The sequence below is a fragment of the Nannospalax galili genome, unplaced genomic scaffold, assembly GCF_000622305.1.
Source record: "Nannospalax galili isolate Female #2095 unplaced genomic scaffold, S.galili_v1.0 scaffold995, whole genome shotgun sequence".
In the NCBI taxonomy this organism is placed as follows: Eukaryota; Metazoa; Chordata; class Mammalia; order Rodentia; family Spalacidae; genus Nannospalax; species Nannospalax galili.
In genome coordinates, this window is record NW_008337291.1 from 1,899,284 (window position 1) to 1,906,751 (window position 7,468).

The 7,468-nt window shown below is 39.6% G+C and overlaps 1 protein-coding gene across 7 annotated transcripts in view; it reads left to right on the forward strand.

Moving 5' to 3' along the window:
* Nckap5 (NCK associated protein 5) overlaps positions 1–7,468 on the forward strand; it is a 1,008,915-nt gene that overhangs the window by 120,004 nt on the left and 881,443 nt on the right. For 5 of the 7 annotated variants that reach the window (XM_017797976.2, XM_029563247.1, XM_029563245.1 and 2 more), the window contains exon 1: positions 2,884–2,982. The exons of the other annotated variants lie outside the window; for them this stretch is intronic. The gene's annotated coding sequence lies outside the window, so the exon portion shown is untranslated. Of the gene's footprint in view, positions 1–2,883; positions 2,983–7,468 lie in introns of those variants that run through there. 7 annotated transcript variants of the gene reach the window in all.

Here is a 7,468-nt window from a genome sequence, read left to right on the forward strand (position 1 = left end):
ACTTACCCCAAGAGGCCTGAGGATAGTAGTGCAGGCTAGGAGAGTTAGCCGGTGGTGCAGGCCCAGGGAAGCAGAGCGAGGTGAGGGCAGGGCCAGGACCAGAAGTGGTGCTCCTGGAGCCCAAGAAAGGGACTGGGTTGCTCTGGGTGAGAAGGGTCAGGAAGCAGTATTGGTTCCCCAGGTGTCTGGGGCCCCAAGACTAGGAGTGGCACAGGGCTCAAACTAGGAGTATAGAACGGCGAGGGGGGGAGATGGAAGGGTGTATGTGGCTTAGGGAGTCCCAGCGCGGAGAGCTGCGCTGTCAGAAAAAAAACATTTTAAACTAAAAGAAAACGTGATTTTTGGTTTGAGCAGGTCTGGGATAGTCTCTCTAAGAGATTTCTTCTTTGTAATGCTCCCTGCTTTCTCTCACAAGTTCTCAGGTGTCTTTTGGAGATTAGTAATAAGCATTTCTAAGCTAAAAGTTCAAGGTCACAGAAGCATCTCTGTGCTTTACCAGTGTAAAGTTTAAAGTTGCTGATTCTTTCACTGATTATTATGTCCATATTTTATTCTTAGTTTTGTTATTTTATTCCAAACCAAAATTTAATTTTTTAAATTTATAATAAAGCTTCATATCCTCTTGTTCTTGCTTTTTATTTGTCTATTCTTCTCTTAACCTTTTCATGAATGAGATAGTGTTTCTGTGTAGCACCAGTTGGCCTGGAACTTGCTGTATAGACCAGGTTGGCCTCCTATCTCACAGAGATCTGCCTGCTTCTGCCTCCTGTGCTGGTGGTATTAAAGGCATGTGCCACCACACCAGACTTATTGTTTGCTTTTTATTCATTCTTTTAAAATAGGTTTTAAAAGATTTATTATTTATTTATTTATTTATTTATTTATTTATTTATTTATTTATGAGTGTGCATGTGACATGGCCAAGCTTGTGGAGGTCAGAAGACAACTTGTAGGAATCAGACTTCTTCCACTTTGTGAATTTCAGGGATTGAATGCAGGTCCAGATCAGCCATCTCTCTGGCCCTCATTCATCTTTACTTATTTCTGTTCTTTGACAGTCTCATGGTGTACATAATGAATTTCAGTCGTTTTCACCCCCATCACCTTCTTCCATGCCTCTGTCCTACTGAAGTCTTTCTTTCCCAGAATGTCTCCCTCCTCCTTCTACAACCCACAGAGTAGAGTTAGGGTTGCTTGCATGGGCATGGGTGAAAGATCATTTGCTCCAGCATGGGTCCTGGGTTCTTTAGTGGCTACCCCACTGAAGAACATCACAGTGCCTCCCCAAGCAGCAGCTGCCCCTAGCTCTTCAGAGAGGGTTTGGTTTCAGGAGCCCCTCCCTGACCCAGGATGAATTGCTGATGGCTCTCCATCTTGTACTTGGACGTACCTTAGCTGCAGCTGCAGTGACTTGAGCACAATGGCCATGACATGTTTTGTTCACTCGTATTCTTAGTTTGCTTCACTTATTTTATTGGTTTACTAATAAATTTTTCTTTAAAAACCTTTTAGCTTACCTTCCTAATACTAATTGCCATGTGTTTTTGATTTTCCATTTTGGCTGGAGATGTAGCATAGTTGGTAGGGTGCTTTCCTAGCATGTGCACAGCCCTGGGCACACACCGGTAATCCCAGCACTTGGGAGGTGGAGGTGGAAGGATCAGAAGTCTATATAATGCCCTTGAATAGTCCTGGGCTACAAGAATTTTTTTTTTACATTTCAATTTGCATGGGATATGGGATGGGATTTCCACCCTAACTGCATGCTCTTCTCTGTTCAGAGGGTACATGGGAACCCCCACCTCTGCCTGCCAGGCTTGCCAGCTACCCTGTGCAGGTTGTAAGAGTGGCTTGTTGAGTCTATCCTGTTACGCACAATCTGGATGTGTCTTAGATGAAGCTTAGCTACCCAATGACTTGGCTGGTTTTGTGTCTTAGATGGTTTCTCTTGGTGCTGTGCCACATGGGACAGCCTCCCTCCAACTCCAGACAAAGATCAGTTCCAGCTTTCCAGGCACCGTCAGAGTCCAGGAGGCACCCGCTAGGATCTTCCGTCTGTCTCAGATCGAAGAACCGGGGACACATGGGTAGTGGTAGACACAGAGACAGTGTATTAAAATGGGTTATTAATAAAGCAGTTTATATGGAAATTGGGAGCAGGCCAGAGAGCTAGACTGCTTAGAAGCGGAACCAGTGAGGACTCCCAGAGTCCTGACCCTTCCTTGGGTCTTTACAAGGCACTGCCCTTTCCGGCTGTTTGTAGAGCGTGGGCCTGGATCGCGCATGCTCTGTCCCTGGCGTGCCGTGCTGCTGCCGAGAGGTTTCAGGTCTTGCTGCTTCTTCCATGGCCTTCTCTTGATGCCTCTCTCTCCCAGCCCCACTCCTGCCACACCGCCATCCATTTTTTAAAAAATATTTTATTTCATGGTATGCGTGTATTGCCTGCATGTAGGTAAGTGCACCCGCGTCGTCGTGCAATGCCCGCGGAGGACCGTCATCCTTTTAACAAAGATTGAGAGACTCATTTCACAGATGTTACTGTCCTGGGTAAGCTGGCTGGCCTATTTCTGCAGACTCAGGTGGAAAGGTGTCCAACCTGGGTTCTATCTGACGTCAGACTCTGGCCCATTTGGGGAGGGGGGGTGTCTCTAAGACGTCTGGGCCCTCCTCCAGCTCAGAACTCAATTCCTGCTTCGTAGAGGGGCTTTTGTTCTTTTTATATTTCAAGGAATGATGACAAGTATTTGTTTTATTCAACTGTGATTTAATGTTTTAAAAAATTGTTACATTTATTTATTAATCGTATGTTTGTGTGCCATTGGTGCATATATGAAATTCAGAGAACAACGTGTGGGAATAAATTTTCTCCTTCCACTCTGTGGGTCCCAGGGATTGAACTCACTTGGCAGCACACACTTGGTGGCAAGCACCTTTACCTGCTACGCCATCTCAGTGGCTGAATGGGAGGTTCTTACATTAAGGGTAAAGGTTCCAGGTTTTTATTTATTTATTTATTTATTTATTTATTTATTTATTTATATTATTATCACGTGTAAACAATACATATGTTAAACGTTTGTGGTTTTTTAGATTGTTGAATATTTGACTTCATTGGATTCTCAGTTGTTGTTGTTTTTTTTTTTTTCGGTCTTTTTGAGACAGGGTCTCCCTGTAGCCCCAGCTGTCCTGGAACTCACTACGTAGACCAGGCTGGCCTTGAACTCACAGAGATCTGCTTGCCTCTGCCTACTGAGTGCTGGGATTAAAGCTGAGTGCCCGGCTTGGATTCTCAGTTTTTAAAACTCACTGAGCTAACTTGATTCTTACAGTTTCAATATAAATTCTATTTCTCAGGAAAAGACATTAATATCATTCATATATATATATATATATACAGCATTATGTCAGAATGAATATTTTTCACTTCCAGGACCAATAGTTTTATTTTCTACATTCAGTAACATTAGCATACTTTTAAGTGGTGGAGTGCAGCTTGGGAAAGGCTTGAGTGGAGCCCCACAAGGTAAATGGAAACCCATTTTCATGGTGGGATGTGGATTGTTCTTTCTCATTCAAAGGAAACACCTTTAATGGAACAAAATGAAAATATTTAGTCACAGCAAAAAGTTTTGGTTTCTCAGCAAGTGGGTTCCATAAAGTTCTGAGAGCTGTATTGTAGTTTGCTGACTGATGAGTTGAGTATGTCTTTAGCAGATGTGGGCTGCTACAACAACATTAGATGGTGCATTCAGCCAGTGTGCAGCGAGTGCAGGTAGACGATGGTGGTCACCCATTGTAGGTGATTTCCAGGTTACTTACCTGAGTAAGCTAAGAGTCAATCTTAATTTTAATTAAAACATATTGTATACAATCCTTACCAGTTTCTTCAGGTCTTAATGAAAATGTTTTGAAAATCAAAGGGGGGGACTAAGGAATGACATAGTGGGTAACAATGCTTCTACACAAGCTTAAGATCCCGAGTTTGAATCTTAGCGCCTGCTTAAAAAGCTGGTTGTAGTGTTATGCCTATGTAACCCAGTGCTATGAGGGTGGAGTCAGGAGGACTGCTGGGGTTTCCTGGGTGCCAGTCTAGCTCCAGGTTCAGTGAGAGACCCTATCTCCAGAGAAAAAGTGGTGAGTGATTGAGCAGGATACCCAATGTCCTTCTCTGGCCTCTGTACAAGTGTGCATGAGAACAGCCCAAAATGTACGTATACACACACACACATACACACACACACTCACACTCCCCACTCACACATATACACTGCACACAAATATACCAAAAATAATAAGATAACACTGGAACATATATCACTTAGAACTATCACAATCATTACTACATTTACAACAACATGTAAAATAGTTAAATAGAAAAATTTGAAAATGAATGAGAAAAATAGACTAGTTTTTCATGTTAAAGTTTAAATGAAATATAACAGAAAGTAACCCTGAATGGTAATTTTATTGGCAAATACAACCACAGAAAATACCCACAAATAAGTTTGACAAATGAAACAACAAAAATAAAAAACAACAACAAAACCCCTCAAACAAGCAAACTATAAGGCCAATGTGGATAGAAAGACAACAACTTTTGTTTTCATGATCTGCAAGACTCGTCTCCAGGATGCAGCACTCCCCACAGTGATATGCAGACTTAACCAAATTCCTGTCTACATCCAGTGGCTCTCTCATGAAAAATTTCAAAATGATGGTACAGTTCATAAGGAAATGCATAGTAGCTAATACAAAAGCTTCTTAAAATGGAGAAGTTAGGAGAATCACACTTAAATTTTCAAAACCTACTGCAAAGCTATAATGATCAAAAAAGCAGGTTGCTGATATACACATTAAAAGAATAGAATTCTAAGTGCAGAAATAGTACTTTTGGATAGTTGTGGTTTTTTTTTTTTTTTTTTTTTTTTTTAACCTGAATGCTAAGACAATTCTTAAAGGGAAAGATCAGTCTTTCAACAGACAGTAGTGGACCAACTGTGGGTATTCATGTGTAAAAGAATGGATTTGATTACTCTCCAACACCACATGAAAATGAAACCAAAATGTATCATAGCCTAAATATAAGTATTAGAGTATAATAAAATGTATAATCTGGGGAAATTTTCATTGCCTTAGATTAAGCAAAATGTCTCAGATACATCAAGAGCATATATATTAAAGGACACTGTTAAGAAAGAGTGGCATGGATGGGAGAGGGAGTCTGGATTTGAGTGGGAAATGTTGTATGAAATTTTAAAAGCTCAGTTTAATAAAAAAGAAAGAAATAGTGTTAAAGAGATGGCCTAGAGTTAAGAGTGCTTACTGCTTTTGCAGAGATCAGAGTTTGGTTCCCAGCACCCACACTGGGAAGTGTATAACTGCCTGTAACTTTAACTCTAGGGGATCTGATGCCCTCTTCTTGCCTTTGAAAGCCCTCACACTATAACACACACACACACAGAGAGAGAGAGAGAGAGAGAGAGAGAGAGAGAGAGAGAGAGAGAGAGAGACAGAGACAGAGAGACAGAGACAGAGAGACGTAGAAATAAAAATAAAATAATCTTTTAAAAAAGTAAAAAGATAATCTATAGAATACAAGAAAATATTTGCCCATAGTATATGGGACAAGGAAATTCTAGCCAGGATATATAAAGAACTGTTATTCTCCAATAATTAAAAAACAAATAAAGGGACTAGAAAGATGGCTCAGCAGTTAAGAACACTTGCTGCTGTTGCAGAGGACCAAAGTTCAGTTCTCAGCATCTACCTTGGGCAGCTCACAACCTGTAATTCCAGCTCCAGGGGGCTTGATGCCCTTTTCTGGCCTTTAAGGGTACTGCCCACCACACACACACACACACACACACACACACACACACACACACACAAACGGTAAAATAAATCTTTAAAAACCAAAGACAAATTGCTGAACTAAAAAATGGCCCCAAAGTATTAACAAATGTTTCTTTTTAATGAATACCTACAAATAACCAGTCTGAGTAGGAAAAGAGGCTCAAAATTATTAGTCATTAGGGAAATGGACATCAAAGCTTCAATGCTGGTAAAATGTAGAGACGTTAGACTTCTTAGATCTAGCTGGTAAGAATGTAAAATGATACAGTTCTTGAAAATGCTGATCATAGCATTTCTGTTTGCTCCAATTCTCCTACATATAGACCAAGAGAAATGAAATCATATTTCTATAGGAAATTATATTATTATTTTTTAAAAAATTTGGAAACAACCTAAATGTTCAATAACCAATACTTAAACAAATGTGGCATAGCCATACAGTAGAATATTATTCAGCCATAAACATGGAGTATTGATGGTGCTACACCCCTGATGATTTTTGAAAACATTTGCTTAGAGAAGAAAGTTCGTCTCAAACCATTTATGGAAGATGTCCAGAAGAAAACAAATCCATGGAGACAGAATGTAGATCCGTGGTTGCCTGTGAGTGGTAGGATGGCAGGGAAGGGCAAGCACAGCTTATTTGGGTGGGCTTTTTTTGGAGTGTTAAAAATAAAATAGAATTTTGATGATGGTCACATAAAGCACTGAAATGGGTCGATATAGCACTTGATTTATGTCCCAATAAAGCTGTAAATTAAGAGAGGTGGTGAATTTAAAAGCATTACATTCTACTTAAATTGTCTCATAGATCAAAATGCTTTAGGGCAAAAGGGACCTTAGAGATCATTCCCTTGATTTGTTTTCATCTGCGAGATGAAGAGACTGGACACTGGAGAAATTGTCAGAAGATATATAAGTAATTAGTCAAATAATCCAAAATGCACACCTTACATTGGAATTCAAAAATGTCTCGAGACTTGGTATATTCCACAGACTCTAACCTATAAAGCAAAAATGAGATGTAGATGTGGCTATAACTCATAATTTAACTAGTGTGATCTATCAAAAGAACCTCATGTGTATTGAGTTAATTTTTGTATAGATGACATCAAAATGCCAAAACCCAAAGGAAGAAAAGTATAGATCATCCCAGACAACAGATACACATGCTCATGTACCCCCAAAACCTATTAAAAACAATGTAAAATTGTCTTTGAAGGAGAGACTTGGCAAATTCTGTTTGTAATGGCATGCATGAGTATCTAAAACATATTCGGTAACCCTAGTAATCTTTCAGTTTTAAATAAGGGGAAAAATCCTTAATTCTTGCAGAGCTTATTTCTCTAACTTACCGTAATTGTTTCTGCATTTTGACTTCACATAAAAGGAGAATAAATTATCTTTGGAAAAAAAAAGCTTGAAACTCTTCATTTACATAGGCAGGTGTGGCAAAATTTAATTCCCCCCAAACCCTGCTGCTATGTTTAGTTTTCTGTGTTAAGATTTAAGATTCTAATCTTCTTCTTTATATGAAGTTTTCCATTAATTTAAACTTTGCAAAAATAATCACCAAATTTCCAGAGCCACCATGTAATTAAAGATTGTCAATGAG